Source organism: Neoarius graeffei, chromosome 15 (genome assembly GCF_027579695.1).
Source record: "Neoarius graeffei isolate fNeoGra1 chromosome 15, fNeoGra1.pri, whole genome shotgun sequence".
Lineage (NCBI taxonomy): Eukaryota > Metazoa > Chordata > Actinopteri > Siluriformes > Ariidae > Neoarius > Neoarius graeffei.
In genome coordinates, this window is record NC_083583.1 from 10,834,396 (window position 1) to 10,858,575 (window position 24,180).

The window sequence follows — 24,180 nt, forward strand, 5'->3', positions numbered from 1 at the left end:
GGCCTAATGGTTAGAGAAGCAATTTTGGGACCAAAAGGTCACTGATTTGATTCCCTGAACCAGTAGGAATGGCTGAAGTGCCCTTGAACAAGGCATCTAACCCCCAGCTGCTCCCCAAGCTGCACTGAGTATGTTGTATGTTGCTCTGGACAAGAGCATCTGCTAAATGCCATTAATGTAATGTAAAATACATTTGCACAAGCAATATCCTGACTAACTAATTTGGCCAATGAAGCACAAATTAGCTTTAGCAAACATGGTAACATTTATTCATTCATATTCAGTTGCTTTATGCTGGTCAGGGCTGTGATGGACATAAGTCTAGGTGCAATGCAGGACAATTCACACCTATGGGAAATTTAACATAGCCATTCATCCTAACTACTATACATGTTTTGTACAGTTGGAGGAAACCAGAAAACCCTGAGGAAACTTGCAGAAACATGGGTAGACCATGAAAAACTCTGTACAGGCAGTAACCCAAGCTCAGGATTGCAACCAGGACCACAGTGCTACAAAGTAGCAACCCTACCCACTGCACCACCATACCATATTTAGTAACAGTGTTAAAATAATTTGTAAAAGTTTTCACACCTTTGGGGCTACACTAACAAATGTTTAACAGAGGACAGAGCAGGAGTAGAAGTGTTACAGAGCTGGGCAAGCCACCATAGCTGCTTGGAGCTTGATATGTCAGATGATGACAGACCTCAAGAGTGGGATTCCAAGTAGGATCCATTTAGGAAGCTAAATACTCTTAATCATCCAATGGACCCTTAAAGATCCCTTCAAGAACCAGTTTGTCCAAGAGCGAATCAAGCCAGTTTAACTAAATGACTGGCATGTTCTCAGGGTGAAGAAGAACCTTTAATGCAAGACAGCTAATGTGAGAAAGTCAAGTTGGAAAGAGTTAGGTTCAGCCAAACCCTAACCCTAGGTTGCTGTTGGAAGACAATTCAATGAGTGGCTTGAAGATTCTGGTGCTTCTAGAAGATCTGAATGATACAGTATGTCTTACTCTCAGTCAGGCAAGCTGTATTGGTGGGTTGACTGCGATGTCACTTTTATGTGAAGACAAAAAAAATAGAGAAGATGTAGAGGCTCGTTCGTAGTGAGACCTTGAGAAAAGTGCTATAGCTTACGCTGACGAAGTCTCTGTCCCAAAGTAACTGTTTCCACTCTCAGTGTCCGTGTGCCTTGCAATAAATCCACTTGAAACGTCCTGAAAGTTGAACTTTAATCCTCGTTTAACTATTACAAAGGTTCTAAGATACAGAGAGTCGGTGAGTCAATATCAGAGAGTCAGAGAGTCAGGTAAGAAAAACTGTTCGCTTCCACGGCTTCTCGAGATCTACCCTGAGAAGCGCGAGACCGTTCTTATATAGCTGAATTAATTCTAATTCTTGAGAAGTGTGAGACAGTTCTAATTCTTGTTCTAATTCTTCACATATGAATTCTTAAGAAGCGTGAGGCAGTTCTAATTCTTAACATATGAATTCTGATTCTTTTAACCTTGCCACATATTATTCATCATCTTAATAAACTACTTATATGAAATTACACACTCAAATGAAATTATATATACCATGTAACATAAATTGTAATTCACATCTATATGAATTCTACTTTGGCCGTTACATACCCGGCCCCTAATTGCTTTCTATCCTAGAAACAATTACAATATTGAATGTACTTAACAGTCCTTTTCATTCTGCTTCTTGAAGCAGGCAGAGTTTGGTGATCGGCCGCTCAAGTTCATTCATCTTCGTCTTGACTCGAACCTTGCGGACGACTCCATGTTCGTCCTCCACAGTCTTCACGATTCCTCCCATTAGCCATGATCCTCTATCTCCTTGGCTATGTACTTGAGTACGGTGGTACTGTCTGCCCAAAACTTGGAATCTGATAGCAGCAACTGAAGCTCTTTCTTCAGCATGACATCCACCTTCACAGCTAAGGCAGCCGCCGTCAGCTCCAACCGCAGGATGGTAGTTGGTTTCAGAGGGGCGACCCTTGCCTTCTCCAAGACGAATGAACAGTGTACTTGGTTGCTGATATTCTTCTGGACTAAGTACGTGACAGTACCATAGCCTATTTCACATGCGTCACAAAAATGATGCAGTTGAGCTTGCACAGTTTTGCCAAATTCAGGTGGCTTGAAGCATCGTGTTACTCGAAAGTCAGTGAGCTGTTGGAGTTCTTCAGTCCACTTGGTCCATTGTTGTGCGAGGTGTTCTGGCACAGTGTCATCCCAGGCTGTTCTTAGTCTACACAATTCTTGCAAGATGTTTCTAGCAGGTAGTATGACTGGTGACAACATTCCTAGTGGATCATAGACAGAGCTCATCGTAGACAGGATTCCTCTCCTGGTAAGAGGCTTCTGCTCGATGTTCACCTGAAACTTGAAATGATCTGACCGGATGCACCATTGTACTCCCAAGGCTCTCTTGATGGCGAGTGAGTCCTGGTTGAGATCAAGATCTTTGACTTCTGTTGCTCGGTCCTCAAGCGGAATGGTTAACAACACATTTCGACTGTTGGTCGTCCATTTTGTCAGTCTAAAGCCTCCTGTTTGACAGATGGCCATCAAGTCGTGGAGTAGCTTGATCGCTTCCTGTTCTGAGTTAACTGATTTTAGACAATCGTCGACGTAAAAATTGTTCAACACTGTCTCCACAGCTGCTTCATCAAAAGTACTCCTGTTGTCCTCGGCACATCTTCTCAGCGCATAGTTTGCACAGCTGGGTGAAGAGGTGGCTCCGAACAAGTGTACCTCCATTCTGTACTCCTGCAGCTCCTTTGAGATATCCCCGTCAGGCCACCATAAAAACCTGAGAAGGTCTGCGTTTTCAGATGGGACCTTGACCTGGTGGAACATGGCCTCCACATCTGCCATAACTGCGATTGGCTCCTGATGAAATTGTGTTAAGACTCCAACCAGACTGCTTGTCATGTCAGGCCCTTGCAGTAGTTGCTCATTAAGTGCGGTTCCCTGATATGAAGCGCCGCAGTCGAATACCACTCAAAGTTTATGCTTCTTGGGGTGGTAGACAGCATGATGTGGAATAAACCACACCTTTCCATCACTCCTGTTAAGCTCTTCGTCTGGGACCTTGACGGCGTATCCCTTGGCTATGACCTGGTTCATGAAGCTGACGTATTCCTCTCGGAACGTCTGGTTTCTCTGAAGCTTCTTTTTCATGTTGAGCACTCGTTGCTCTGTCATTGCTCTACTGTTAGGCATTTTCACATCTTTGTTCTTCAATGGCAATCTGATAGAGTAGTGACCGTCAACCAGTTTTGTGGATGTGGTGACTCTGTCCATAAACAGTTGATCTTCCTTTGACATCTCAAGCTGCTCTCCTTGAGCATTCTCGGGAAAATCATATTTGAATTGCTGGGTCCACAATTCTTCAAGTCGAGCCACCGATATCCGATTCATTTGGATCTGTGGGTATCCGTCCTTTGACCAGCTTCCGATGTTCTCACGCAGCGGCCCGTTCACTGTCCATCCCAAGACTGTACGTACTGCATACGGCCCATCTTTCACGCTGCAGATTACCTCTTTTGGCTCTAAAGCCTTTGCGACATCAGTCCCAATTAGAAGATCGATATCCGCCTTGATCAATGGAATTCGTACACCTCGTAAGTGTGGCCACCTATCCACGTCCTCTTGGGTTGGGATATTCTCCTGACTAGCAGGTATGGCCCTTTGCGTAAACACACCAGTGAGCCCGACAAAGTCATCCCCCTCCAGACTGCTGACTTCTAGGTCTGGCAACACCTTGCACGAGACGGTCTTTTGGTCTCCCATAGTAGTAAGTAGGATGTTCACATTTTTTCCTTGCAGGTTAAGGTTGTTGGCTAGCTTGTTAGTGCAAAAGGAGGCATTGCTCCCTGGATCCAGGAACGCATAACAGGTCAGCACCTTGTTGCCTTTCTTTGCCTTCACTCTCACCGGAACAATGGCGAGGACGGTTCCTGCACCCCCGGCCCCCATCTGAGAGCAAGTTTCCCCTGCATCCACGAATCCACTGACCACAGTTTGTTCTTCCTGTAAAGACTCCTTTTTTGGTTCCTCCCTTGAAGTGTCTTCTTTTGTTATGTCTTTAGGTTTCTGCTTTATGTGTAACAGTGTAGGGTGTTTAGCTGAACACATCTCACAGCTCTTCTTTTCTTCACAGGCACTGCTCATGTGTCCTCCTATAAGACAGCTGTAGCAGAGTCCTTTACTCTTAAGGAATTCCAATTTTTCTTTGTGCAGCTTTTTTTGAAGTTTCTCGCACTGTTCCATGGTATGCTCTCCCTGACAGAAGATGCACGGTTTCACGAAAGCCATGTTCATGTTTGGTTTCTTCTCTTTAGCTTTCTTGTTCTCGGCACCAGCAACATCTTTCACTACCCTCTGCTCTTTAGCTTCAGTGGCTAGCGTTATGATGGTTTTCTTGCCAGCTGGTTTTTTCAGGTTGGCGCTTTGTTTGACCTGAGATTTCACCAAACACAGGGTGTGCTGCCATTTCAGCCTGTTTGGTTACAAATGACACCACGTCTTGGAACTGCCTCACACTTCTTAAGAATTCATATGTGAAGAATTAGAACAAGAATTAGAACTGTCTCACACTTCTCAAGAATTAGAATTAGAATTCATTCAGCTATATAAGAACGGTCTCGCGCTTCTCAGGGTAGATCTCGAGAAGCCGTGGAAGCGAACAGTTTTTCTTACTATTGTAGAGGCTCGTTCGTAGTGAGACCTTGAGAAAAGTGCTATAGCTTACGCTGACGAAGTCTCTGTCCCAAAGTAACTGTTTCCACTCTCAGTGTCCGTGTGCCTTGCAATAAATCCACTTGAAACGTCCTGAAAGTTGAACTTTAATCCTCGTTTAACTATTACAAAGGTTCTAAGATACAGAGAGTCGGTGAGTCAATATCAGAGAGTCAGAGAGTCAGGTAAGAAAAACTGTTCGCTTCCACGGCTTCTCGAGATCTACCCTGAGAAGCGCGAGACCGTTCTTATATAGCTGAATTAATTCTAATTCTAATTCTTGAGAAGTGTGAGATAGTTCTAATTCTTGTTCTAATTCTTCACATATGAATTCTTAAGAAGCGTGAGGCAGTTCTAATTCTTAACATATGAATTCTGATTCTTTTAACCTTGCCACATATTATTCATCATCTTAATAAACTACTTATATGAAATTACACACTCAAATGAAATTATATATACCATGTAACATAAATTGTAATTCACATCTATATGAATTCTACTTTGGCCGTTACAGAAGAGACTAGTTCAGTTTGTATATAGATGTTTTTATGATATCAAGCCAAAATGGACCACTTGAGGAAAACCTAGCATTGTGTCCCTGCAGTTATCATCCCTGTGGCTGTAATGCTGATAACAGTGTATTTCATTTACCTTATTTAAATTTACCTTATTTAGGCTGACACTTTTATGCAAAGCAACTGACAGTTGAGACAAGATGCAACCAAGCAAGTAAGAGTCAAGAGTCTTACTCAAAGACCCAACAGAGGGAGCTTGTTGGTACTTGGTAGATGCTAGGATTTGAACTCAAACCATTTGCTGTTTGCTGGGGTTCTGATCCAGAGTATCCATTGGATCCATGTTCCTGTTCTGGAGAACTCTATAGCACTGTCTTCTGAGGCTGATTAATGGTGCAAGGAGGCAAGTTCTTGGACAGTCTATGAACTCCTCATCCAAAGGGAAACCATTATGGAGGAAATAATCTTTTCAATTATATTGGTGTTCATCAGAATGAGTCTGGAAATCAAGCAACACTACAAGGAATTGAGGCGGCAGTTTGGGAACTCCTGAGGGGTCCAATCAAGAGACAGGTAAGACTCCATATGGTCAAAGTCAGGGCAACCTAAGCCCCCCAAGCAGCAAAGTGGGAAACAATGTCTAGCAGAAATGTGGATTTTGATCTGGCATGACACTACATTAGCGGGCAGCACGGTGGTATAGTGGATAGAACTGTTGTCTCACAGCAAGAAGGTTCTGGGTTCAAGCCCACTGGCTGATGGGGGCCTTTCTGTGTGGAGTTTGCATGTTCTCCCCATGTCTGTGTGAGTTTCCTCCAGGTGCTCCGGTTTCCCCCGCAGTCCAAAGACATGCAGGTTAGGTTAATTGGTGGCTTTAAATTGACCGTAGGTGTGAATGTGAGTGTGAATGGTTGCTTGTCTCTATGTGTCAGCCCTGCCATGACCTGGCGACCTGTCCAGGGTGTACCCTGCCTCTAGCCCATAGTCAGCTGGGATTGGCTCCAGCTTGCCTGCGACCCTGCACAGGATAAGTAGTTATGGATGGATGGATGGATGGATGGATGGATGGATGGATGGATGGATGGCATTACATTACAGGCATTTAGCAGACGCTCTTATCCAGAGTGATGTACAACATACCCAGAGCAACCTGTGGAACAGTTGGGGGTTAGGTGTCTTGCTCAAGGGCACTTCAGCCATTCCTGCTGGTCCAGAGAATCAAACTGATGACATTTTGGTCCCAAAGCTGCTTCTCCAACCATTAGGCCATGGTTCCCCCTTTGGACTTTGGATTAGCCAAAGTCAGCTGATATGTACCACTCTAAACTTGCAATCCATGGCTCAAAATGTACTCTTTCACACTGTGTGGGTTGTAACGGTATTCACTGTAACAAAGTACATCAAGCCTGCTGTGGCAGAGGGGGCGTAGTCAAGCATCGGTCTGTGACCGGAGGGTGGAGTCAGGGAAGGTAAGTGGCAGAATCACTGCACCTGATGTTGGTTAATCTGTGTTTGTGTGTCTTCCCCAGTGACCGCACCCTATATGAGGAGAGAGAGAGCAGAGGAAGGAAGCTCTCTCCCCAACCAGAGGACTGGTGTGTGTGTGTGTGTGCATGCGTGAATAGTTTAAAGTTCATCTCATCTCATTATCTCTAGCCGCTTTATCCTGTTCTACAGGGTCGCAGGCAAGCTGGAGCCTATCCCAGCTGACTACGGGCGAAAGGCGGGGTACACCCTGGACAAGTCATGGACAAGTCATGTGGACAAGTCATCATAGGGCTGACACATAGACACAGACAACCATTCACACTCACATTCACACCTACGGTCAATTTAGAGTCACCAGTTAACCTAACCTGCATGTCTTTGGACTGTGGGGGAAACCGAAGCACCCGGAGGAAACCCACGCAGACACGGGGAGAACATGCAAACTCCGCACAGAAAGGCCCTCGCCGGCCACGGGGCTCGAACCCGGACCTTCTTGCTGTGAGGCAACAGCGCTAACCACTACACCACCATGCCGCCCCTAGTTTAAAGCTGAAAAGCTAAAATAAAGAGTTTGTGGAACTTAATTCTGGCCTGCCGTCTTTCTGTGCTCCACCCACATGAACTGCTACACCTGCTTTCTTTGCTTCTGCCTCACTGTGATCTAAATCAAATGACCTCCTCTTTCTTATGGCATAAGGCTAAGCACAATAACCAAAAACCTACTTTACACACAGAGCAGGAAGTTATGCAAATTGGAGCATTTCAGTGGATTAACCACTGCTTACACAAAATAACTCATCATGTCTAAGCAAATAAACAGTAAATAAACATTAATAATATAGTTTTGTTTTTAAATCCACCACTGGCAGTAAGAAATTTTTAATTTCATGCTCCAAGAGATAAAGCTGTGTTCTAGCACTGAAGTAGAGAAATCTCCAAACAGAGATTCAGGGTATTAGGATGTGATTATGAGCAAGAAAAATGTATTTGTAGAAATGTCAAAAACAGTAGGTAATATCACTAACAATATATAATCAAGATCAGTAATAAATCAATCATTAAACCCAGCGTGGAGAGAAAAGCAAGTTTATAGAGGTTGGAAAATAAGCAATAATGATTAGTCATGCATTTGGAATTAAGATTTAAAGACGCTTACTGTACAGTTTCTGAGATTTTGGAAATGACTTTTTGTTGTGAGTGCAATTTAGTTTCTTGTCCTGTCTTCAAGAATCACTGTTGTCGTCATCAATGGTGTTATCCAGCAGTCTCATCAGGGAATCAGAATCAAGTTTATTGCCAAGTACGTTCTCACATACAAGGAATTTGCTTTGGTGATTGGTGCTTGAACAGTTAAGATAGAAGAATTTAGCAAAGGCAAAAGCAGTTATATACATACTGTAGAATAAAAAATAAGAAGAATGTGAACTATACAAGGGGTGGCACGGTGGTATAGTGGTTAGCACTGTCACCTCATCGCAAGAAGGTTCTGGGGTCGAGCCCAGCAGCTGACGAGGGCCTTTCTGTGTGGGGTTTGCATGTTCTCCCCGTGTCCGTGTGGGTTTCCTCTGGGTACTCCGGTTTCCCCCACAATCCAAAGACATGCAGGTTAGGTTAACTGGTGACTCTAAATTGACTGTAGGTGTGAATGTGAATGGTTGTTTGTCTCTATGTGTCAGCCCTGCGATGATCTGGCGACTTGTCCAGGGTGTACCCCGCCTCTCGCCCATAGTCAGCTGGCTCCAGCTTGCCTGAGACCCTGAACAGGATAAGCGGTTACAGATAATGGATGGACAAAATATACAAATTTGAAAATTGGACATATTTAATGGGTATGTGAATGAGTTGTTTGGACGTCCAAGCATGTCCCGGAATGTGCAAAAATAGGTCACATGATGAATCAGATTCAGAATTACTTTTTTAATCCCCGGAGGGAAATTCAAATTTGCAACCAAGCTCTTGAATCAAGGAAGAAGTAAACATGTCTAAAAATAGAAGATAAAATAGTCTTTAAAAAAGAATAAATAAAAATAAAATAAATTTAAATAAGTTCAATAATTTAAGTAAAATCAAAATGAAGTGATTTTATATACAATGATTCCTCTATATATATTGCACCTGAGTTAAGGATACATGGTAAGAAGTGTGCCGCAGTTATACAGTGGCATTGTACAGCTTGACTGCAACAGGTAGGAATGATTTTCTGTGTCTCTCAGTTGTGCAGCATGGAAGAATCAGCCGTTTACTGAATGTGCTCCTGTGGCTGATCAGCTCCTCATGTAGAGGGTGGGAAGGACAGTCTAAGATTGTTTTTATTTTGGACAGTGTCCTTTTCTCCAACACCACTGTCAGAGAGTCCAGTTCCACACCTACAACATGGCCGGCCTTCCTGATGATCTTATTGAGTCTGTTAGTGTCCTTCACCCTCAAGCCGCTGCCTCAGCAGACGACAACGTACAGGATGGCACTGGCCACCACAGACTCATAGAACATCCACAGCATCGTTCGGCAGATGTTGAAGGACCTCAGCCATCTCAGAAAATAGAGATGGCTCTGGCCCTTTTTGTATACAGTGTCCACATTTTTGGACCAGTCCAGTTTATTGTCCAAGTACACCCCCAGGTACTTATATTCCTCCACCACTGAAGATGAAGAAGTCATGATATAAATGTGTGAGAAGAAGAAGAGAACTAGAAGGTCACTTGGTAGAGTGCATTCCTCCACCAGGCCACATCTTATCAACATCAAAATCAAATCACTTGAACCGAGGATAATACTAAAGCTGTTCACCAAATTTCATCCAAATCCTTTCACTACTTTTTGAGTTACACTGGGAAAAGACAAACAAATCCTGGATCCACATACATATCCAGATTGTTCCTTGGCCCATGGCCCACCCTTGTTCCAAATTTCATCAAAATCCATTCACTACTTTTTGAGTTACATTGGAAACAAACAAACAAACAAACACCGGCAAAAACATAACGTCCTCCAGCAAAGTTGGCGGAGGTAACAAGTGTCAACTTATGAGGGTCCAGCTGTTTCCAAAATTAAATAGTTATTTGTTAAAACAAATTTAGCAAGACTCCAGATGAAATAAAACCATGTTAAAAGAAGAACCAGACATGAAAGACAGAAAAGGCAGTCATTACAAACATTGGCTGGAAGAAAAAATACAGTCTGGTATCAAAGTTTACAGCTACTCATCAATTATAATTTTTTATACAATAATTAATCCACAAGTCTTCTCATTATTCACCCCTCAGCCATTTTATCTTCATTTTTATTACGAAACAAACAAACAAAAAAACTATCTAACCTATTGGGTGCAGTTCCTAGTATGAACACCAGATGGCGAGCAAGTCTAGTTTATTCTAAACATCAGATGAAATATAGATCAAATGTTCCAGTAAACTGAATTTGCATGCGGTAATAACTTTTTCAGTTATTCAATAAGTCAATCATATGGCAGCAACCGATAAGACATTGCCTAGTCTTCTTCCAATCATCAACTCTCCAGTTTCGGTGCCCACTGTAGCTTCAGATTTCTGTTTTTGGCTGACAGGAGTGGAACCTGATGTAATATTCTGCTCTTGTAGGCCATCCACCTCAAGCTTCAATGCGCTGTGCATTTTGAGATGTTTTTCAGTTCATCACATTGGCAAAGGGTGGTTATGTGTTAGTATCCCAGTCCTTTTAGGTTGAACCAGTCTGGCCATTTCTGTCTTACCGGTACTTCTCTCATCAGCAAGGTCTTGCCTTCTGTGGAACTGTTGCCGAATGGATGTTTTAGATTTTTTCCTAGCGTTCTCTGCATAAACACCACTGTGCATGAAAATGCTACGAGATTTCTGAAACATAACCCCAATTCCAAAAAAGTTGGGACGCTGTGTAAACTGTAAATAAAAACAGAATGCAATAATTTGCAAATTGTGGAAACCATATATTTGATTGAAAATAGTACAAAGACAACATATCAAATGTTGAAACTAAGAACTGTTCTTGTTTTTTTGAAAAATATATGCATTTTGAATTTGATATCAACAACATGTTTCAAAAAAGTTGGAACAGGGGCTCCGTAGTAAAAGAGTCCAGGTGCTAAACTGGCCGGCCTGCAGTCTAAACCTGTCTTCTATATAAAACATTTGGCGTATTATGAAGCACAAAATATGACAAAGGAGACCCCAAACTGTTGATCAATTGAAATTATATATCAGGCAAGAACAGAACAACATTTCTCTTTCAAAACTACAGCAATTGGTCTCCTCAGTTCCCAAATGTTTACAGTGTTGTTAAGAGTAGAGGTGATGCAACACAGTGGCAAACATGCCCCTGTCCCAACTTTTCTGAAACATGTTGCTGACATCAAATTCAAAATGAGGATATATTAAAAAAACAATTAAATTTCTCAGTTTCAACATTTGATATGTTGTCTTTGTACCATTTTCAATGGAATACACAGTTGCCAAGGTTTGCAAATAATCACATTCTGTTTTTAAATTTTATGTTTTACAAGTTTTCTTAGAAACTACATAAGCTACATCAATGAAACTTTGCATGCTCATGTTACTATTCATGATCTAAGTTGACTTTGAAAATCATTTACGATTAATTATTATTTTCAGAGTTATGGCCGGTAACATGCACAAGACAATATTAAAGCAATGGGCTTATGAGGTCCTAAGTGTTAGGTCTTCATAAAACGCTCGTGGCGGGGGATAGTGATGACCATTTCTTCTTGTTTGGAATTGGGGTTGTACTCCAAACAGCCCATCTAGCACCAACAACCATGCCATGTTAATAATGACTGAGATCACATTTTTTATTCTCATTCTGATCTTTAATGTGCTTATAAACTGAAGCACTGAAGCACTTAATCTGTAGCTACATGATTTTGTCCATTGTGCTGCTGCCACATGATTGGCTGATTGGATATTTGCATGAACATGCAGGCGTACAGATGTTTCTATTCAAGTGGACCATGAGTGTATGTAACAAACGTCACGAGTAAGTATATACTGGAAATAAATTACTGAGTCTGTGTGGCTTATTAATTATTATTTTAATTGATAATGATTTCATGCTAACTGAATTTACAAAGACTGGTATGAAAATGGGTGATACAGTGGCTCCAGAGTCCCAGGTGTAGTCTTGAACTCTGGTTTCTGTCTGTGCAGCATTTCGCATTTTCTCTTGTGTCCATGTGAGCTTCCTCCAGGTTTTCCACCTCTCCCCCTCCCACCTCTCAACAACATCCCAGTAGGTGGACTGGTGATGTTGAATTACCTCTCAGGTTGAACACGTGTCCCTGGTGTGTGCATGATCCAAGGATAGGCTCCATATATTCGAGCATGACAATGCTCCTGTGCACAAAGCAAACTCCATGAAGACATGGTTTGCCAAAGTTGGAGTGGAAAATCTTGAGTGTTCTGCAAAGAGCCCTGACTGCAACCTCACTGAAAACCTTTGGGATGACCTGGAACACCAAATTTGCTCCAGGGCTTCTTGCCAGACATCACTGCCCAAACTCTTGGGGCAAATCCCCACATCCCACTCCAAAATCTCATGGAAAGCCTTCTCAGAAGAACTGAGGTTATTATAACAGAAAACAGAGACCAACTCCATATTAATGCCCATGGTTTTGGAATGGGCTGTTCAATGATCAGATCTCCACATAGTTTTGGCTATATAGTGCAGACTCTCGGAAGTAAAGGTACCACACTCGGTCAGAAATAAATGGTACCAATGATTAAGGATGCATGTTTTATAACTTTTCGTATCTTGTACTTGTGAAGATGCATTGATTAGCTTTTAAAGTAGTGGTCCTTAAGATGCAATGTACCTTAAATAATGTTTGTAGGCTTCAAGGTGAATGACGGATACTAACTGTACAAGATACGTGTTCCCTTGAAGGTACAGTATCATGACAGTGAGAAGGAAAAAGTACTGTTATGTATCAGTACATCTATTTCTTATATTAGCTTAGCTTTTTCATCTTGCCATGGGTTATAGGACAATGGTAGCTCAAGGGTTAAATGCAGTGTGTTATTCATGTTTACAGGCAGTCAGGGATTCAATCCCCAGCACTACCAAGCTGCCACTGTTAAGCCCTTGAGTAAGGCCCTTAACCCTATCTGCTCCAGACATGGTGATAACCCTGTGTTCTGAGCTAACCTGCGGAGAACAAAAAACATTCAGTGTCCTATGATGTATACGTGACAAATAATGGCTTGTTCCTCTTCTAGGGTATTTACACTTGAGGAAACTTTGCAAGATTCGCTGAAAATTTTTATTTTATTTTTGAACCGGTTACACTGCAACCCCGCTATACTGAACTCTCTCACTATGACCTGTCACATATAACGAACTTTCATGCCCCCCTGTCTTTAATGACAATGAGTTGGAGTCTTAAAAAAAAATAAAAATCACTGAGCCATGCACTCCTCTTCCCACCAGAGACAAATGATAAGTAATCAAGTCCACAGTCAAGCTAACAATACGTGTTCTTCTTTGGGCTGCTCCCGTTAGGTGTCACCACAGCGAATATGTTCAGCATATTTTGCCGCTTTTCCACTACCAACGCGGCTGAGTCGGGCTGAGCCGTGCCGTGCTGAGTTGGGCTGAGTCGAGCTGAGTGGGGCTGTTGGAGTTGCATTTCGACTACAACCGCGCTGAACCGTGCTGGCTGGAAGTGGGTGGACACATTGGGTGGAGTTAGCGAAAGTGGCTGGACGTCACGTGATGTCGTTAAGCAGCGCAAACAGTGACATCAGTGAGCTTTTAAGCGGTAGTCTCACAACCCGAATAGTAAACAATAAACATGGAGGACATGGAGTCGTTAGTGTTGCTGGTCTTGGTTCTGTGGCTTGTTGTCACCGACAACGCCAACAGATACTGGCAAGAGCGTATAGATGAGGCGAGGCGCATAAGGCTTCAGAAATTCTCGTAATTCGTAATTCTTCTTCTTCCGGGTTTACGGTGTTTACAGATCCCAGCGTGCTCACGGGGCGTGTGTGGGCATGTGAGGACACTCCTCCTCACCAATCAGTGCACAGGGGAGTGTCTGCTCACGCCCCCAGCCTCACTCGGCTCGGTTTGGCTCGCTTCAGCCCCACTCCAAAACGGTGCGAGTTTTAGGAGCTAAGCAGGGCTGAAGCGAGCTGAGTCGTGCTGTTCTTTGGTAGTCGAAACGCGAGCCGTGTCGGGCTGAAGTGAGCTGAAGCGAGCTGAAGTGAGCTGAAAAAGGGTAGTGGAAAAGGGCCATTTGATTTGGCAAAGGTTTTTACACCAGATGCCCTTCCTGACGCATCCCTCCCCAGGGTTGGGACTGGCACTAACTATACATTGGCTTGTGCAACCCCAGTGGCTGTTTTTTTTTTTTTAACCACAGTTCCTTGAACTGTGGAGGAAACCAGAGCACCCAGAGGAAACCCATGTTGGCCATGAGGTCCAAACCCGGAACCTTCTTGCTGTGAGGCAACAGTGCTAACCATTACACCACCATGCAGCCATGTGCTAACACCATAAAACAAAGGCCTAACAAGCTTCGCTTAGATGTCGATCACTAACCATTAGCCAGAATGGCAATCATCCATCCATCCATTATCTGTAACCGCTTTATCCTGTGCAGGGTCACTGGCAAGCTGGAGCCTATCCCAGCTGACTACGGGCGAGAGGCGGGGTACACCCTGGACAAGTCACCAGGTCATCACAGGGCCGACACATAGAGACAAACAACCACATTCACACCTACAGTCAATTTAGAGCCACCAATTAACTTAACCTGCACGTCTTTGGACTGTGGGGGAAACCGGAGCACTCGGAGGAAACCCACGCAGACACGGGGAGAACATGCAAACTCTGCACAGAAAGGTCCCTGTCAGCCACTAGGCTTGAATCCAGAACCTTCTTGCTGTGAGGCGACAATGCTAACGACTACACCACCGTACTGCCCAGAATGGCAATCATTGGCTTAAAAAGACCTTAAAAGGACTTTATTTTACAAGCTAAAAGCAGTTTTACTCAAATCTTTACTCTGTAACCACTGTTCTCATGGCTACTCGTAAACATAAGATACTTTCCATCGAAGACAAACTTCATATCCTGGACTGTCTAAAGCATGGTGAGAAAGCAACAAATTAGTCTAAAGAATATGGTATCCTGAAAAATTCAATTTCAACTTTTAAAGCAAAAGAAAAAGAGTTCTGAGACTTCGTACATAACTGCAATCAACATCACGGGCTGAAAAGAAAGATGATGTAGCAAGCAAACAATGGCGAGTGTGACTTATTTCCTTTGCTTTGTAAATTGGGGTAGTGGGTCGTGGACATGTCACTATTAGTGTCACTACAGAAAGTGACGACCCTACCCCACATGAGTCTTGGGCTCAGCTGGCTCCGGTTGACAGCACCCAATAAGGGCCCCTGTCCAGGATACGGACAATAGTGCGCCTCTGGCAGCAGGGAGGTGCTGTCTTACTCAAGCAGAAGACACTCTTGCAGTACAATGGTTGAGTAAGGCATCTGGTGCTGGGATGAACTGAGTTTTACAAGTCAACGAGCAACAGCTTTGGATCTTCCCGATCGTCACAATCTTTTGTGCCCTCAGAATACAAGCTCTTTAGTTCAGAGAGGCATTTATTGGGGGCACGACAATAATTGGCCTGACTTATTGTGCATATGGAGGTATGGACGTGCAGGAAGACCTAAGGTGATGAACCAACAATGATGGTGACAGGCCTGTGAAGCTGGAAGTTGCTAGCTGAAGGTTCACACTGGAGGCGGCTGTGATGTGATGGTCAGGTATGAGGAAAAATGAATACTGATTCTAGGTTCTATCACAGTTTCCAAGCAGCCCTAATTATGGAAGCACTGCTTGCCCCAATATGGGGACACCCCAGGAAAAGGCGGGGTTAAAAAAAGCTTCAATCTCAATTACCTGGCTGGCTGACCGCGGTCAGTGGGACTCCATTCGGTAGTCAAAAGAAACAATCGGACATGATGGACGACCATATATATATATATATATATATATATATATATATATATATATATATATATATATATACTTTGTGAATTAAGTGTGAATATATTAAAGCTAGACTGCCTTTCAGATTTTTCAACTGTAGGTCATAAAAAGAATTTTCCCGACACCCAATTATTTTTGTTTAGTGGACTGAAATCTACTGAATTTGAATCACAGACTTCCAATTTTATTATTATGATTTTTTAAATAGAACAATTAATGAATTTATGGCCACATGGCCCTAAATTCTTCGCAATTTTTTCCTGCTTCACCATGACCCAATTCAAGATACTATGTCATGCATCACATGGTGGGCTTTCCCCGTTCGCGCAAGGCATTGTGGGATACAAATTTGAAACGGGAGAGAAAAATGGAGGACGTGAGTGTGCGAATGAAACGTGAAAGACCGACCACTGTAACAGAAAGCGAGAAGAAAAGACGTTATGTTATATACGAAGGAAAGGAAACGCAGGACCAAACTAATAAATAATAATAATAATAACTAATAAAAAAAAGCCTTCCTTGATTGACCAATCAGAATTGAGTAATTTGACCCTATGTATTATAACAGAAATAAACATATATCACGTCATCTCATCTCATTATCTGTAGCCACTTTATCCTGTTCTACAGGGTCGCAGGCAAGCTGGAGCCTATCCCAGCTGACTACGGGTGAAAGGCGGGGTACACCCTGGACAAGTCACCAGGTCATCACAGGGCTGACACATAGACACAGACAACCATTCACACTCGCATTCACACCTACGCTCAATTTAGAGTCACCAGTTAACCTAACCTGCATGTCTTTGGACTGTGGGGGAAACCGGAGCACCCGGAGGAAACCCACGTGGACACGGGGAGAACATGCAAACTCCGCACAGAAAGGCCCTCGCCGGCCACGGGGCTCGAACCTGGGGACCTTCTTGCTGTGAGGCGACAGCGCTAACCACTACACCACCGTGCCGCCCCCTATTATTATTATTATTATTATTATTATTAAAAATAATTGTCACTAAGGTAAAAAAAAAAAAATTAGCTGATGATGCTTATTGATCTGTTTGCTGTTATTAGTTTGAACCTAAATTGCTTTTTGTCTTTCAGCACAGCAGTAGGTTTTTATTTTGAAAGTCAGACATGCGCGCCGCCATTTTTAAATCACCTCGCGTGCACTTGCTTCACAGAGACGCATATATTCAGCCTCCGCGCGCCGGTATATTTATATTCGCAGCGCGTGCTTGTTCTTTGTGTCTCTCTCTCTCTCTCTCTCATACACACACACACTGTCTCTCTCTCTCTCTCTCTCAGACACAAAGCTGAGTCGCAGATGTGCGCGAGCGCGGTGCGGGGATGGTGAGAGGGGCTCGAGACCTGCTTATCCTCCTCCTCCTCCTGATGCTGAGCGCCGGTGCGGGATTACTCTGAGCGCTGCTGCGGGATTACTCTGAGCGCTGCTGCGGGATTACTCTGAGCCGGGGCGCAGGGACCGGAGCAAAGCAGTGAGCGCGTGGTGTGGAAGAGGAGGCGGAATAAACAAACAAACAAACAAACAGCAGTAACAGTGTTGCACTGACAGGTAATGTGTGTGCGCGCGCGGCTGTGTTGTGCGGTGTGTGCTGCCCCGCGCGCTGTGTGCAGTGATCATCAGAGTGCGCGCGCGCGGCGGCCTGTTAACGCCTAGGCGAGACTCTTTTTTTCTCTGTCTCTCTCTATCTCCCTCCCTCTCTCTATCTCCCTCCCTCTCCCTCTATCTCCCTCCCTCTCCCTCTATCTCCCTCCCTCTCTCTCTATCTCCCTCCCTCTCTCTATCTCCCTCCCTCTCTCTCTATCTCCCTCCCTCTCTCTATCTCTCTCTATCTCTCTCCCTCTCTCTCTATCTCCCTCCCTCTCTCTCTATCTCCCTCCCTCTCTCTCTATCTCCCTCCCTCTCTCTCTATCTCCCTCCCTCTCTCTCTATCTCCCTCTATCTCCCTCCCTCTCTCTCTATCTCCCTCTATCTCCCTCCCTCTCTCTCTATCTCCCTCCCTCTCTCTCTATCTCTCTCTATCTCTCTCCCTCTCTCTCTATCTCCCTCCCTCTCTCTCTATCTCTCTCTCTCTATCTCTCTCTATCTCCCTCCCTCTCTCTCTATCTCCCTCCCTCTCTCTCTATCTCTCTCTATCTCTCTCCCTCTCTCTCTATCTCCCTCCCTCTCTCTCTATCTCTCTCTATCTCCCTCCCTCTCTCTCTATCTCTCTCTATCTCCCTCTCTCTCTATCTCTCTCTATCTCCCTCCCTCTCTCTCTATCTCCCTCCCTCTCTCTCTATCTCTCTCTATCTCCCTCCCTCTCCCTCCCTCTCTCTCTATCTCCCTCCCTCTCTCTCTATCTCCCTCCCTCTCTCTCTATCTCTCTCTATCTCCCTCTCTCTCTATCTCCCTCCCTCTCTCTCTATCTCTCTCTATCTCCCTCTCTCTCTATCTCCCTCCCTCTCTCTCTATCTCCCTCTCTCTCTATCTCCCTCCCTCTCTCTCTATCTCTCTCTATCTCCCTCTCTCTCTATCTCCCTCCCTCTCTCTCTATCTCTCTATCTCCCTCTCCTTCTCTCTCGATCTCCCTCTCTATCTCTCCCTTCCCTCCCTCCCCCCCCTCTCTCTCTCTCTCTCTCTCTCTCTCTCTCTCTCTCTCTCTCTCTCTCTCCCTCCCTCTCTCTCTCTATCTCTCTCCTTCTCTCTCCCTCTCCTTCTCTCTCTCTCTTTCTCTCTTTCTCTTTCTCTCTCTCTCTCTCTCTCTCTCTTTCTTTCTCTCTCTCTCTCTCTCTGTGCTTTAAACACGCTTTCTCATAACCGTGGAAGCATTTTTTTGCATTGTTTTTTTAATAATAATAATAATAATAATAATAATAATAACTTTAAAAAAAAATCCTTCCAGAGATTATGGACTTGGATCAGGTTTGTGCTGGATCTTAGGACCTGGTGGAAACCTTCTATTCCTGTCTTCTTCACACTGGTTGGTCAGATATGTAAAGCATTCATTCCTAGGATGACTTCTTCTTTTTCTCCTTTGTGCAACGTAGAGCTCATATAAATCATTCAGAAGTGCTGCTATTATTATTTACTATTATAATAATAATAATAATGGGTAGTATGGTGGTGTAGTAAGGTTCTGGGTTCGAGCCCAGTGGCCGGCGAGGGCCTTTCTGTGCAGAGTTTTGCATGTTCTCCGTGTAGGTTTCCCCCAGGTGCTCCTGGAGTCCAAAGACATGCAGGTTAGGTTAACTGGTGACTCTAAATTGAGCGTAGGTGTGAATGTGAGTGTGAATGGTTGTCTGTGTCTGTGTCAGCCCTGTGATGACCTGGCGACTTGTCCAGGGTGTACCCCGCCTTTCGGCCGTAGTCAGCTGGGATAGGCTCCAGCTTGCCTGCGACCCTGTACAACAGGATAAAGCGGCTACAGATAATGAGATGGTTAGCACGGTCGCCTCACGGCAAGAAGGTTCCGGGTTCGAACCCAGCAGCTGGCGAGGGCTTTTCTGTGTGGAGTTTGCATGTTCTCCTCGTGTCTGCGTGGGTTTCCCCCACAGTCCAAAGACATGCAGTTAGGTTGACGTGGGGCGGCCTTGAGCGAGGCACCTAAGCCCTGACTGCTCCCCGGGTGCTCTGGTGTGGCTGCCCACTGCTCTGAGTGTGTGCGTGTGTTCACTGCTTCAGATGGGCTAAATGCAGAGGATGAATTTCACTGTGCTTGAAGTGTGCATGTGACACAGGTTTCTTCTTCTATAATAGTATGCCATTGTAATGAGGTGTGTGTTTATGTTGCTGGTCACCCTGTCTGAAGAAAACATGGACTTCATTACTGGGGGGGAAATAATCTCACACACTGCCACCCAGGAGAGAGAGAGAGAGAGAGCGAGAGTGTGTGTGTGTGTCTGTCTTAGAAACAAAATGACACTTGCTTATGTTTGTTGTCAGTCTGAATCAGGTTGTTCTCCCATGATGCCAGGTGTAATGCAGGACCTGTATCTGTGCTGCACTAAAAAAATCTGTCCATGTATTTGGGTTTAAACCGGAAGTAGGCGTGGATTAATTTATCACCCTGACCTCAGAACCCTTGTGAAACCCTGAAACAACCTACAAATCCCTCCAAATACACTTACAATTCATAGTTTACACTTTGAAAACCTACTTACATACCGGCCACCATAGTCAGTTCATCTCATCTCATTATCTCTAGCCGCTTTCTCCTGTTCTCCAGGGTCGCAGGCAAGCTGGAGCCTATCCCAGCTGACTACGGGCGAGAGGCGGGGTACACCCTGGACAAGTCGCCAGGTCATCACAGGGCTGACACATAGACACAGACAACCATTCACACTCACATTCACACCTACGCTCAATTTAGAGTCACCAGTTAACCTAACCTGCATGTCTTTGGACTGTGGGGGGAAACCGGAGCACCCGGAGGAAACCCACGCGGACACGGGGAGAACATGCAAACTCCGCACAGAAAGGCCCTCGCCAGCCACGGGGCTCGAACCCGGACCTTCTCACTGTGAGGCGACAGCGCTAACCACTACACCGCCGTGCTGCCCCGAATCACAGACTTCCAATTTTATTCGTTTTTTTTTTTAATAGAACAATTAATGAATTTTTAAGGCCACATGGCCTTAAATTCTCCACTGGTTATACCCCACCCAAATTAAGTTTAGCGGGGGATATAGAAACGGGGTCCGTCTGTCCGTTTTCAGGCCATGTCTTTTAAAACTACTGAAAATATCTTCATGAAACTTTGTATACGTACTGTATCAAGCAACATGTGAACTGGTGCCTTTTTTGTTAGTTTAGATTTTTGAAAAAAAAAAAGTATTCAAATTTTTACATGAATAGATTATGACTTGGTTTCTAAGAGCAATGTTCGTTTCCGGAGCATATATCCAAAACTCTTCGTGATACGGGTTTGAAACTTGGTATACATGTTAGCAAGGTGATGTAGATGTGCCTTTTGATACTAAGAAATGTGAGAAATTTTAATTTTTTAGCTCATCTGGACCAAAGGTCCGGTGGGTTTATACCATGGGCTGCTGAGGTCAGTGTAAAGAGGTAGGGTTGGGTTCCTGCAGCAGAACTTGAAAAATGTGACAATATATTGAAATTTGGTTTATAGTTGGTACATAGGGTGGGGAATATAGATGACTTTTTTTTTTTTTTTAATTATTTTTTTCCTGCTTCACCATGACCCAATTCAAGATACTGCATCATGTGCAGTATCTTGAATTGGCTTTCCCCATTTGCACAAGGCATTGTGGGATACAAATTTTGAAACGGGAAAGAAAAACGGAGGACGTGTGGGTGTGTGAATGAAACGTGAAAGACCGACTACAGTAACAGGAAGCGAGAAGAAAAGATGTTATGTTATATACGAAGGAAAGGAAACGCAGGACCAAACTAATAAATATCGGCGCTCAGCGAGCACCTCGGTGTGATCAGCTGTTCGTTTAGCGACAGAATGATGGAACGGTCAGTGCACGCTCAAAGGTAAACCTGCACATGCGCGCACACATACACGGACTTCCTCTGTCTGCTTGACTGCACGAAGCGAGCGATTTCATGCACATTATTTGCTTTAATCCCATCAAATTAAATAACTTCCCAGCCACAGAACGGCCTGATATTTTGTGAGATATTACAGGAATAAACGTATATCACAATGACCACATTTTAGAGGGAACTAAACTTCACTGATTTTATTAAATCGAAAGGCCGTCTAGCTTTAAAGCCAAACAAAATCCCCCAAATAAGCTCCTTTATACTGCTCGATAACATCCATACAAGACATGTTTGATTATTCATTTGCTCATATTTGTGGTGATGCTCGTTCTTTGGGGTTGAAGATGACCAGGACTTCAATTTGTTGGGTGGTGGTTGTGGGTCCAGAGGTGACTGATGAGGCCAGTCCAGGTTTTGAAGGTATGCCCACGTGTCACCGTGCCAAGATTGAGTACCTTCACTATCTTTTTTTTTTTTGTTGGCTAGGGTGAGGTGGAGCAGGCTATGTTTGGGGTACCTTTGCTAGCTCCTTCCTCCATGGAGGTTAGCAGAGCGAATCCTAAACATACCTGTATACTGTGTACAGGGTTGGGTTTCCTAAAAGCCTCTTAATGTTAAGAGAGTCTGAACTAGGAGAGAGAGTGTTCATTGTGCTGCTCGCTCTACCATTTAACAATGATCTTTGTGCTGCGATGCTTTTGGGAAACCCACCCCAGGTTATTTTAATCTGGGCGCTGTCTAGTCTGGCTAACACGACTTCAAAGCTCTGCGAGCATTTGGTCTGGCAAAGATATTAAGCCCAACCGTTTCCCAAAGCGCGTGGTTGACCCGCCTCCCTGAAATGCCTCAGTTTGCTACTGGTCGAAGCCAGAAAAGGCTGTGACGAAGCTTAAACCAATCACATCACTCTTTCCTCTGACGTATGTGACGCGACGGGGCTAACTGGTAGATTAAACTCTTACCGAAGCCGGTCGGGAGCAAGGCGAAAACGTCCTTCCTTTCAATAAATACCTCCAGAGCTGCTCTTTGCTCCGTTTTCAATGAGAACTTGCTCCATGTTCGTAATGTTTCTAGTGAATGAAGCGCTTCCGGCATAGATTCTGTAAACAATCTATGGCTTCCGGTCGCAGTTCTACTACGTCAGTGCCTTGAACACGCCTCTACCCAGGGCCGTTGGAGATGCTCAAAGTTGATTGGCTCCCGATTTTTCGGGAGCTTGGAAGAGCTGTAGATAGCTTGCCTGGCCAGACTAAGCTCGCAACAGGCCCTCGTGTTGCGTCACGCTTAGGATGGGCGGGCCCAGGCTAGGCGCTGCCGTCTTACTTTCTCCGGAGTTCAAATATCCCAATCTGAGATTGTGATGTCGCTTGACCTACTGAGGCTGAGATCTAGTGGATACATCATCGCTTCTAAATCATTGTAAACAACCCTGAAGATGTCTGAGTGTTAAGTGTTTGTTTGGATGTAAAACTCAGCCTGAACATCGCAGAGGGAAATCCCCCCCCCCTTCTTTTTTTTTTTTTTTTTGTGCCATCACCAATCCTATAAAGGATATTACTTTGAAGGAGTAAGCAGAGAAATGGCTGCATTTCATCACTTTCAGTATCGCTAGAATCACTTTTGCTTTTTATTTTTTCCCTTCCTCCCTCCTTGGGCTCATATTGTGGTTCAGACATGTATGGTTGAACTGATTTTTATTTAAATTTTAAATTGTAGAATATTTGAGTTGATGGCTCGGTGTTACTAAGGTGTACTTATGTGAAAGTTGCATTGGACAAGGATATCTGTTTTTGGTCCAAATGGCCACGCCCAGGGAAGCCTATTTTTAGCAATATCACAACTTTTTAAAATGGATAAATTGAAGTTTTTAATTAAAATGTGCAGGGGACACTTTTTTTTTGGGGGGGGGGGTTGTTTGGCTTTAATGAACAGTGTAAAATCCCCCCAACTTTTTACCTCTCCTGGGACGGAGTCCACCGGGGGTGAGGTATTGGTTTCGGTGGTTGTTTTTTTTTTTTTTGGTTAAAGATATTACGGGAAAATGGCTGGACCAATCTTCGTGAAACGTTCAGGATAGATGGACATTGGTCTCAAATAGAACCTCCAACATTTTGGGAGTCATCCGATCAAGGTCGTTGTGGCTACCGCTTCATAGAGGCGGTATCCACTACGTCATCGTGCTGTAAGAGCGTAACAGTCGTGCAGTATAGTATGTTCTAATTGGCTGAGAGCAGCAGAGAATCAGAACCATGTTTATTGGCCAAGTATGTTCACACACAAGGTCAAAATCAAGGTCACCAAAAAGGTCAAAGTTGTTTTTCGTGATATCTTCCTTCACATTCATCATAAGTTCTACCGGGTGAGGTTTGTTCCAATGGCTGACGCGAATATGAACGACGTATGAGTCTTGTTGTGGAACATAATCGAAGAACAGCGACGTGGCATCTGGGACGCCCCACGAAACCCAAATGAAAAGTCTAACAAGTCGGAATGTTGTGTGGGTTCCCCCCTCCTCCTATGACGTGTTCCTTGACGTTCGTTCTCTAGCCACGATTGACAGTTTCTTGACCTTCCTCCCACATGACGCGCGAGAACATAAACGATGATTGGTTGGTGTCAAACTTGTAGTATTGAGTCTCTTGACCCAGACATGGCAAGAATTTCTGGCACTGTGATCGCCTGATCTGATATCCTGGCATAGAGCAGTTAATATACACGCACATACACGGTACTTGGTTAAACATGTAACACTGACCATGTGTGTGCATGCACGCATATGTTTTTATATACTACTGAGGACCAAATGTCCCCACAAGGATAGTAAAATCTGACAATTTCGACTTTGTGGGGACATTTGGATGGTCCCCACAAGG

At 44.1% G+C, this 24,180-nt stretch overlaps 1 protein-coding gene across 4 annotated transcripts in view; it reads left to right on the forward strand.

The window, feature by feature from the left end:
* Positions 1-16,964: 16,964 nt before the first annotated feature.
* The window catches only part of LOC132899158 (CSC1-like protein 2), a 204,383-nt gene continuing 197,167 nt past the window's right edge, over positions 16,965-24,180 (forward strand). For 2 of the 4 annotated variants that reach the window (XM_060940842.1, XM_060940845.1), the window contains exon 1: positions 17,010-17,362. The gene's annotated coding sequence lies outside the window, so the exon portion shown is untranslated. The other 2 variants (XM_060940843.1, XM_060940844.1) reach the window with 2 other exon arrangements.